The following is an 11,503-nucleotide window of genomic DNA, read 5'->3' on the forward strand; positions in this document are numbered from 1 at the left end:
ACATCCGCTGGATCATGGAAAAAGCAAGAGAGTTGCAGAAAAACATCTATTTCTGCTTTATTGACTATGCCAAAGCCTTTGACTGTGTGGATCAGAATAAACTGTGGAAAATTCTGAAAGAGATGGGAATACCAGACCACCTGATCTGCCTCTTGAGAAATTTGTATGCAGGTCAGGAAGCAACAGTTAGAATTGGACATGGAGCAACAGACTGGTTCCAAATAGGAAAAGGAGTTCGTCAAGGCTGTATATTGTCACCCTGCTTATTTAACTTCTATGCAGAGTACATCATGAGAAACGCTGGACTGGAAGAAACACAAGCTGGAATCAAGATTGCTGGGAGAAATATCAATAACTTCAGATATGCAGATGACACCACCCTTATGGCAGAAAGTGAAGAGGAACTAAAAAGCCTCTTGATGAAAGTGAAAGAGGAGAGTGGAAAAGTTGGCTTAAAGCTCAACATTCAGAAAACGAAGATCATGGCATCTGATCCCATCACTTCATGGGAAATAGATGGGGAAACAGTGGAAACAGTGTCAGACTTTATTTTTGTGGGCTCCAAAATCACTACAGATGCTGACTGCAGCCATGAAATTAAAAGACGCTTACTCCTTGGAAGGAAAGTTATGACCAACCTAGATAGCACATTCAAAAGCAGAGACATTACTTTGCCAGCAAAGGTCCATCTAGTCAAGGCTATGGTTTTTCCTGTAGTCATGTATGGATGTGAGAGTTGGACTGTGAAGAAGGCTGAGCGCCGAAGAATTGATGCTTTTGAACTGTGGTGTTGGAGAAGACTCTTGAGAGTCCCTTGGACTGCAAGGAGATCTAACCAGTCCATTCTGAAGGAGATCAGCCCTGGGATTTCTTTGGAAGGAATGATGCTAAAGCTGAAACTCCAGTACTTTGGCCACCTAATGTGAAGAGTTGACTCACTGGAAAAGACTCTGATGCTGGGAGGGATTGGGGGCAAGAGGAGAAGGGGACGACAGAGGATGAGATGGCTGTATGGCATCACTGACTCGATGGACATGAGTTTGAGTGAACTCTGGGAGTTGGTGATGGACAGGGAGGTCTGGCGTGCTGCGATTCATGGGGTCGCAAAGAGTTGGACAGGACTGAGCGACCGATCTGATCTGATACTTTTACCAGACTCACTCCCACAGCATGCATCTTAAATTAACAAGATTAGAACTAACAATGGAAAGGTCTCACCAGACCCACTCCCACACATACCTGTTAAGATAACAGGATTAGTCAGAAGGTTCTTGTTAAGGAGAAATATGTTCTCAAGCAAGATACCTTGTTATACTGACTAAGACAAAGCAATGTAGAAAAAGAATGTTTGTCCTTTTCTCTTCCTTGAGAGCCTTGGACCACTTTCTCCTGCTCGGGACCCTGGACTTCTTATCAATCTTCCTAGGAATTGACTCTGTCAATACCAGCTGTAGCTTGCCTGGTACTAGAGGTTCTGGTAATAAAATCACTGAAGACTAGCCAGTCTGAACCCCAGAGAGGTAAGATCCGTCAGGGTAATTTAGAAGTGCTGGATGTAAGTAACTGGCCAAAAACCCAGCAGTTGGATTGATTTTGATGCATACATCTGATTGAACCCAAGGAAAATACATTTGGCTCATAAGCAGAAATGTAAGAAATCAAGGTGACCATTATACAGGCCTTGTCTAGCATCTTGGGTCAACTGTCTACTTCAGGTGTCATCTTCTCATTCTGGTCTGCTAGAGCTGGTGAGTAGAAGCTGGGTGTCAGGAGGGGACATTTAAATTGTATCCATTCAGGAGAGGTCTTTTTATTTTTTTTAAACTAAAAACATTTTATTTGGCTGCGTCAGGTCTTGGTTGTGGCTCAAGAGGTCTATCATTGCATCCTGTGGGATCTTTTGTTGCAGCACATAGGCTTCAGTAGCTGCAGCGTGGGCTCAGTTGCTCTCAGAACGTGGGATCTTAGTTCCCTGACCAGGGTTTGGACCCATATCACCTGAATTGCAAGGCAGATTCTTAGCCACTGGACCACCAGGAAGTCCTGGGAGAAGTCTTTTTAAGGTGATAAATATGAATCCAAGAGCTTACTCCTTTAAGATCTGGAGCACCAGAATTTGTTAGTAATACCTGATATGGCCCTGGATACAGTTAACATTAGGCAGGTTGATAAGGAGTCCAAGGCCCCCTTAAGAAGGAGGTGTAATGTACATTCTTTGTCTTAGGTAGGCTCCATGTTAATGACTAAATAACAGCAATGTATCTATCTTGAGAACATGAACTCTGTTCCTTCTGGCTAATCTTGTACTGATGTTATCTCAAGATGTGTGTTGCAGGAGAGGGTCTGGTGAGACCTTTATGACCTTGAGATATTCTTTTGATCTATTACTAGTAACCCGTTGAAGACGTATATAATGCTCTACTTAAGTCAACCATGGTGGGTACTCTTTATACCCCCTTCTGATGTCTATGTCAGAAGCTTTCTCTGTCCTTTCACTTTAATACAATCTCTGCTGCACAAAGCTGTGAGTGACTGAGTGCATTTTTGGTTCTGGAGTGAAATCTCCTTTGGAGGTCATGAACTTGACACTGACCACCATAAGTTATCGCCCCTTTCAGTGTGGCTGTAAAGAGTTCTTTGTTGTTGTTTTAGTCTCTTAAGTTGTGTCTTACTCTTTCGTGACCCCAGGGACTGTAGCCCGCCAGGCTCCTCTGTCCATGGGAGTCTCCAGGCAAGAATACTGGAGTGGGTTGTCATTGCCTTCTTCAGGCTATCTTCCCAACCCAGGGATCGAACCCATTGTCTCCCGCATCAGCAGGCAAATTCTTTACCACTGGGCTGCCAGGGAAGCACAAAGAGTCCTTTATTTTGTGTCTTTTCCAGTAGACAGAATCTCCAGGTAGTAGCCTGTGGTCCTTAAGGTCTTTGTCTCCCAGGTGCTCGCTGTGAAAATAGTTACTAGTTTTTCATTTTCTTTTAAGTGCTTTAATGAGCCCTTTTGACAGTAATGTATCACCTTTAAGTAATACTAATTCATACATGCCTTCATCTATGCACATAGGTTGCCCAGTGATTATTTCAAAAGGAGACAAGTGATGTTTTACCCAAAAGAGTGGATCTAAGTTTGAGAGGAACCAAAGGGAGAGCTTTTGGCCATGCAAGTCTGTGAGAGTTTTGACAAGTGAGTTTTGATGGTATTGTTAATTCTTTCCACCAGTCGTGAAGTTTGGGGAATATAAGTACACTGAACATGCTGTATCATTGGCCAAATATTAGAAATGGATTTAATTATTTGTTAGGTGAAGTGAGTCCTTAAGTCACTATGCAACTCAGAAGGGATCCCCCAAACAGGAAATACCTTTTCCAATAGCAGTTTCTGTGTGTGCTCAGTTGCTCAGTTGTGTCCAACTCTTTGTGACCCTGTGGACTGTAGCATGCCAGGCTCCTCTGTCCTTGGGATTGTCAAGGCAAGAATACTGGAGTGGGTTGCCCAGGGATAGAACTCACAGCTCCTGCATTGCAGGTGGATTCTTTACCGCTGAGCCACCAGGGAAGCCCCCGAGAGCAGTTCATCGTCTGTTTAATCTGTTGCTCTTGTTCAGGAAGAGCTTCAATCAGTGTGAAGACACAAATCATTGCCAAAATATATTTGTATCCTTCCAATTGCTGTAACTCAAGAGGTCTTTAGGAAGGGGAAGGTGACCTTGTGACACATGGAGTGGTTTTCTGAGATTATACTTAGGGCAACCAGTGCATTGAGTATGTGTCCTGCAGGCTACCATAGGGATGGGCTTCCACATACACTGTTTCCCCCATAAAATTATTATTATTTTTTTTGAGAGGGAAATAAAGTTTATTAGAGTGGGAAATGCTGTAGAACAGCGGGCCAGCTCAAGGGAGAACCGACCTGTTTCCCCCATGAAATTATTTTTTCAGGAGCCAAATGGGCCGGGGAAGATACATGCTGGAGTAAGGATAACTGAGCTCCTATAGGCACTACAAGTCTCTTACTTGGTCTAAGCCATACTTGTGAGGTGGGATCAAAGGATCAACCTTTCTTTTTCTATATTTTTCATCTTCTGGTACTAAGTTTTTTTAATTTAAAATTTTCTAATTTTTGTTTGCTTTTATTTTCTGGCTGCACTGGGTCTTCATCGCTGCCTTCGGAGTTTCTCTAGTTGCTCTGGCAGAGGCTACTCTCTGATTGCAGTGCACAGGCTTCTCCTTGTGGTGGCTCCTCTAGCTGTGGAGCATGGGCTCTTGGTGTGAGGGCTCAGGAGTTACGTGCACAGGCTTAGTTGCCCCACATCATGTGGGATCTTCCGGGATTAGGGATCAAACCCATGTCCCCAGCATTGGCAGGTGGATTCTTTACCACTGGGCCACCAGGGAAGTCCTCGGTACTGAGTTGTGAGCCTGTAGAAGTTTCCTAACAGCTACACTGGGGGTCAGGTTTGAGCAGCAGACATTCTTGCAACTAGACAGAAATAGAACTTAAAGCACCTCCTTTAGCAGCTGTGTCAGTAAATTCCCTTTAGCCTCTATTGAATCAAATTTGAAATGTCCAGGTAGTTTAATAATGTCCAGTTGTTTAGGTAATTGTATAGAGTCTAATAAAATTCTGACACTAGCTTCTTATTCTTTATGGGTTGGCCTGAGGAAGTAAGAAGTACCCTTCTCTTTCAGAGGATTCCAAAATCAAGAGCTACTCCTAAAGCAGAGTAGCTGTCAATGTAAATACTTGCTACTTAATCCTTAGCTAGCTGGCAAGCTCTGTATAGAGCAATTAATGCAGCCTGTTGTGCCAACTTTGAGCCTGGTGAATAAGAGCTTTCAATTATGTCCACCATGGATATTATTGCATATCCAGCTAGGTAATGTCCCAGTACATCCTTTAAGTGAAATCCATCTGTTAAAGAAAATTAAGTTAGCAGTATCAATAGGAATTTCTTGTTAAGTCATCTTGTAAGAAGGTAATGAGTTAGCATAGTACAGTCATGGTCATTATCATCCTGGGTTGCTGGAAGTAAAGTTGCATGGTCAAGATTACTACATCAAGCCACAATAATATTAGGTAAAGAAAGCAACCATACCTCGTGAGAGGAGAGTTGGCTCACAGAATAATGCCAAGTGTGATGAGAATTCAAGAGGTTCAACTGAGTGGAGATAGTCAAAAGAGACGCCATCCTAAGTTCTTCACTAGCTTTGCACAACAGAGCGGTCATTGAAATGACTCTTCCCTAAAGAGTGGGAGGCCTTTTACTACTGAAGCTAGCTGCTGACTATAATATCCTGTGGGTTGATGCTAGTCACTGTGGTCAGAGTTAACATCCGTAGAGTGTTTCTCTTATCTTCATGCCCAGAAAAGATAAAAATGGTAACTTATAGTTCAGTTCAGTTCAGTTGCTCAGTCGTGTCTGACTCATTGTGACCCCATGAATCACAGCATGCCAGGCCTCCCTGTCCATCACCAAATCCTGGATTTACTCAAACTCAAGTCCATCAAGTCGGTGATGCCATCCAACCATCTCATCCTCTGTCGTCCCCTTCTCCTCCTGCCCCTAATCCCTCCCAGCATCAGAGTCTTTTCCAATGAGTCAACTCTTCTCATGAGATGGCCAAAGTATTGGAGTTTCAGCTTCAGCATCAGTCCTTCCAGGATGGCCTTATTCTCGAGCCCATGCAGATTTTACTACGTAGCCTTTTCTTCTGTTGTGCATTCAATTAGGTCTGGCCTGTTGAGTTCAGTTCAGTTGCTCAGTCATATCTGACTCTTTGTGATTCTGTGGACTGCAGCACGCCAGGCCTCCCTATCCATCACCAACTCCTGGATTTACTCAAACTCAAGTCCATCGAGTCAGTGATGCCATCCAACCATCTCATCCTCTGTCGTCCCCTTCTCCTCCCACCTTCAATCTTTCCCAGCATCAGGGTCTTTTCAAATGAGTCAGTTCTTCGCATGAGGTTGCCAAAGTATTGGAGTTCCAGTGCAGCCAAAAAATAAAAGCAAACAAAAATTAGAAAATTTTAAATTAAAATTCAACATCAGTCCTTCCAGTGAATATTCAGGACTGATTTCCTTTAGGATGGACTGGTTGGATTTCCTTGCAGTCCAAGAGACTCTCAAGAGTCTTCTCCAATATCACAGTTCAAAAGAATCAATTCTTTGGCCCTCAGCTTTCTTTATAGTCCAACTCTCACATCCATACATGACTACAGGAAAAACCGTAGCCTTGACTAGATGGACCCTTGTTGGCAAAGTAATGTCTCTGCTTCTTAATATGCTGTCTAGGTTGGTCATAACTTTCCTTCCAAGGAGTAAGCGTCTTTTAATTTCATGGCTGCCATTGCCATCTACAGTGATTTTGGAGACCAAAAAAATACAGTCTGTCACTGTTTCCATTGTTTCCCCATCTATTTGCCATGAAGTGGTGGGACCAGATGCCATGATCTTAATTTTCTGAATGTTGAGCTTTAAGCCAACTTTTTTACTCTCCTCTTTCACTTTCATCAAGAGGCTTTTTAGTTCTTCTTCACTTTCTGTCATAAGGGTGGTGTCATCTGCATATCTGATATTTCTCCAGGTTATTTATATTTCTCCAGGTTATTGATATTTCTCCAGGCAGTCTTGGTTCCAGCTTGTGCTTCCCCCAGCCCAGCGTTTCTTATGATGTACTCTGCATATAAGTTAAATAAGCAGGGTGACAATATACAGCCTTGACGTACTCCTTTCCCAACTTGGAACCAGTTCCATGTCCAGTTCTAACTGTTGCTTCCTGATCTGCGTATAGGTTTCTCAAGAGGCAGGTCAGGTGGTCTGGTATTCCCATCTCCTTCAGAATTTTCCACAGTTTATTGTGATCCACACAGTCAAAGGCTTTGCATAGTCAATAAAGCAGAAATTGATGTTTTTCTGGAATTCTCTTCCTTTTTTCATGATCCAGTGGATGTTGGCAATTTGATCTCTGGTTCCTCTGCCTTCTCTAAATCCAGCTTGCACATCTGGAAGTTCAGGGTTCAGGTACGATTGAAGCCTGGCTTGGAGAATTTTGAGCATTACTTTACTAGCGTGTGAGATGAGTGCAATTGTGCGGTAGTTTGAGCATTCTTTGGCATTGCCTTTCTTTGGGATTGGAGTGAAAGCTGACCTTTTCCAGTCCTGTGGCTACTGCTGAGTTTTCCAAATTTGCTGGCATATTGAGTGCAGCACTTTCACAGCATCATCTTTTAGGACTTGAAATAGCTCAATTGGAATGCCATCACTTCCACTAGCTTTGTTCATAGTGATGCTTCCTAAGGCCTACTTGACTTCGTGTTCCAGGATGTCTGGCTCTATGTGAGTGATCATAGAATTGTGATCATCTGGGTCGTGAAGATCTTTTTTGTACAGTTCTTCTGTGTATTCTTGCCACCTCTTCTTAATATTTCTGCTTCTGTTAGGTCCATACCTTTTCTGTCCTTTATTGAGCCCATCTTTGCATGAAATGTTCCCTTGGTATCTCTAATTTTCTTGAAGAGATCTCTGGTCTTTCCCACTCTATTGTTTTCCTCTATTTCTTTGCACTGATCACTGAGGAAGGCGTTCTTATTTCTCCTTGCTAGTCTTTGGAACTCTGCATTCAAATGGGTATATCTTTCCTTTTATCCTTTGTTTTCTGCTTCTCTTCTTTTCACGGCTATTTGTAAGGCCTCCTCAGATAGCCATTTTGCTTTTTTGCATTTCTTTTTCTTGGGGATGGTCTTGATCCTTGTCTCCTGTACAGTGTCACAAACCTCCATCCATAGTTCATCAGGCATTCTGTCTATCAGATCTAATCCCTTGGGTCTATTTCTCACTTCCGTATAATCATAAGGGATTTGATTTAGGTCCTACCTGAATTGTCTAGTGGTTTTCCCTACTTTCTTCAATTTAAGTCTGAATTTGGCAATAAGGAGTTCACGATCTGAGCCACAGTCAGCTCCCAGTCTTGTTTTTGTGGACTGTATAGAGCTTCTACATATTTGGCTGCAAAGAATATAATCAGTCTGATTTCAGTATTGACAATCTGGTGATGTCCATGTGTAGAGTCTTCTCTTGTGCTGTTGGAAGAGTGTGTTTGCTATGACCAGTGTGTTCTCTTGGCAAAATTCTATTAGCCTTTGCCCTGCTTCATTCTGTATTCCAAGGCCAAATTTGCCTGTTACTCCAGGTGTTTCTTGACTTCCTACTTTTGCATCCCAGTTCCCTATAATGAAAAGGATGTCTTTTCAGGGTGTTAGTTCTAGAAGGTCTTGTAGGCTGTCATAGAACTGTTCAACTTCAGCTTCTTCAGCATTACTGGTCGGGGCATAGACTTGAATTACCGTGATATTGAATGGCTTGCCTTGGAAACGAACAGAGATCATTCTGTCATTTTTGAGATTGCATCCAAGTACTGCATTTCAGACTCTTCTGTTGACTATGATGGCTAGCTACTCCATTTATTGTAAGGGATTCTTGCCCACAATAGTAGATATAATGGTCATCTGAGTTTAATTCACCCATTCCAGTCCATCTTAGTTCACTGATTCCTAAAATGTCAACGTTCACTCTTGCCATCTCCTGTTTGACCCCTTCCAGTTTGCCTTGATTCATGGACCTAACATTCCAGGTTCCTATGCGTTATTGCTCTTTACAGCATCAGACTTTACTTCCATCACCAGTCACATCCACACTTGGGTGTTGTTTTTGCTTTGGCTCCCTCTCTTCATTCTTTCTGGAGTTATTTCTCCACTGATCTCCAGTAGCATATTGCACACCTACCGACTTGGGGAGTTAATCTTTCAGTATCCTATCTTTTTGCCTTTTCATACTGTTCATGGGATTCTCGAGGCAAGAATACTGAGGTGGTTTGCCATTCCCTTCTCCAGTGAACCACATTCTGTCAGACCTCTCCACCATGACCCGTCTGTCTTGGGTGGCCCTACATGGCATGGCTTATAGTTTCACTGAGTTAGACAAGGCTGTGGTCCATATGATCAGATCAGTTAGTTTTCTGTGATTGTGGTTTTCAGTCTGTCTGCCCTCTGATGGAGAAAGATAAGAGGCTTATGGAAGCTTCCTGATGGGCGGGGCCGTGATCAGTAAATCTTTAATCCAATTTTCTGTTGATGGGTGGAGATGTGTTCCCTCCCTGCTATTTACCTGGGGCCAAACTGGTGGACGGAGAAGGTAATGGCACCCCACTCCAGTACTCTTGCCTGGAAAATCCCATGGATGGAGGAGCCTGCAAGGCTAAAGTCCATGGGGTTGCTGAGGGTCGGACATGACTGAGCGACTTCACTTTCACTTTTCAGTTTCATGCATTGAAGAAGGAAATGGCAACCCACTCCAGTGTTCTTGCCTGGAGAATCCCAGGGACGGGGGAGCCTGGTGGGCTGCCGTCTATGGGGTCGCAGAGTCAGACATGACTGAAGTGACTTAGCAGCAGTAGCAGCAGCAAACTGGTGGAGGTAGTGAAGATAATGGTGACTTCCTTCAAAAGATCCCATGCAAGTACTGCTACACTCAGTTCCCCCAACCCTGCAGCAGGCCACCACCGACCCACACCTCCGCTGGAGATGTGGATGCTCCCGGGCAGGTCTGGGTCAGTCTCTTGTGGGGTCACTGCTCCTTTCTCCTGGGTCCTGGTGCACATAATGTTCTGTTTGTGCCCTCCAAGAGTCTATTTCCCAGTCCTGTGTAAGTTCTGGTAGCTCTGCTGCTGCTGCTGCTGCGTCGCTTCAGTCGTGTCCGACTCTGTGCGACCCCAAGGATGGCAGCCCACCAGGCTCTCCCGTCCCTGGGATTCTCCAGGCAAGAACACTGGAGTGGGTTGCCATTTCCTTCTCCAATGCATGAAAGTAAAAAGTGAAAGTGAAGTCGCTCAGTCGTGTCCGACTCTTAGCAACTGCATGGACTGCAGCCTACCAGGCTCCCCTGTCCATGGGAGTTTCCAGGCAAGAGTGCTGGAGTGGGTTGCCCTTGCCTTCTCCTCTGGCAGCTCTTTGGTGGGGTTAATGGTGACCTCCTTCAAGAGGCTTATGCCATACCCAGGTCTGCTGCACCCAAAGCCCCTGTCCCTGTGGCAGTCCACTGCTGACCCGTACCTCCACAGGAGATGCTCAAACACAGTTCTGTCTCAGTCTTTGTGGGATCCCTGGGTCCTGGTGTGCACAAGGTTTGTTTGAGCCCTCTGAGCATCTCTGGTGGGAATGGGGTGTGATTCTAGACGTGAATTCGCCCCTTCTACCATCTTGCTGGGACTTCTCCTTTGTCCTTGGACATGTGGTATCTCCTCACCGCCGCCCCAGCACCGTGCAGCCGTTAGACTTTAGATGTTGGTTCAAGTCTAACTGGTCCGTTAGACTTTAGTAACACATAGAGGAATTGGGGCATGAGGGACAAATTAGATATCCAGTTCCTGCAGTATGCAGTCAGACCTGGAAATTGCCTCATCTGTTTTTCTTTTTTTTTCCCCTAAATTGAAAAAAAAGTTATATTTGGCTATGCTGAGTCTTTGCTGCTGTGTGCAGGCTTTCTCGAGTTGCAGTTAGTGGGGGCTACTCTCTAGTACTGGCGCTAGGGCTTCTCATTGCAATGGTTGCTCTTACTGTGGGACCAAGAATCAAACCTGTGTCCCCTACACTGGCAGGCAGATTCTGAACCACTGAACAACCAGGGAAGTCCCTCTTAGCTGCTGCTTTGTTCTGGGAAGCAAGAAAGCCAAGATTTCCTTAATTTTTTGAGAGTCAGTTAACAGTTCTTCTTTGGACACCTTATGTCCCTTAGAGGCTAACTCTTGTAACAGATGCACAGTTTCTCTGTTCAGTTCTACACCACAAAAGCAAATCGTCTACATATTCAGTTAAAACAGTCATTAGGAAAGTGTCCATCAGCCCAATCAGCTTTAAGTATTTGAGAAAAATAAGTAGGGCTTTCAGTGTATCCTTGTGGCATCTAGGTGTTCAGATGGTCTTCCCATGTAAAGTCAAAAAGACGTTGGCTTTTCTCTTACACCAGAATACTAAAGAACACACTGCATAGGTCTCTTACTGCAAAATAACAGGTGTCTGCTGGAATGCCTGAGAGTAAGGTGTGAGGATTAGGAACCACAGGGTGGTGAGGAATCACAGTGTTATTTATAGCTCTCATGTCCTGTTGCATTTGACTTTTTTGCCAGCAAAATGGGGGTACTGCAAGGACTAGTATGAGGAATTGTAAGTTTGTTCTCAAGGAATTTCTGAATAACAGGAATGCCTCTGGTCTAAATAGGTTTTGTCGGGACTTCCCTGGTGGCTAAGCCTGCACTCACAGTGTAAGGGGCCCAGGTTCCATCCCTGGTCAGGGAACTAGATTTCTGTATGCCTAAACGAAGACCCAGTACAGGCAAGTAAATAAATATTTAGGAAAAAAACGAAATAGTTATTGCCAAATACTGGGTAGAGGCTTGGGATTGTCAATAATTGTTGTTGTTATTTTTCAGTTGCTTTTTATTTATTTTTG

Source organism: Bos indicus, chromosome 7 (genome assembly GCF_029378745.1).
Source record: "Bos indicus isolate NIAB-ARS_2022 breed Sahiwal x Tharparkar chromosome 7, NIAB-ARS_B.indTharparkar_mat_pri_1.0, whole genome shotgun sequence".
Taxonomy (NCBI): Eukaryota; Metazoa; Chordata; class Mammalia; order Artiodactyla; family Bovidae; genus Bos; species Bos indicus.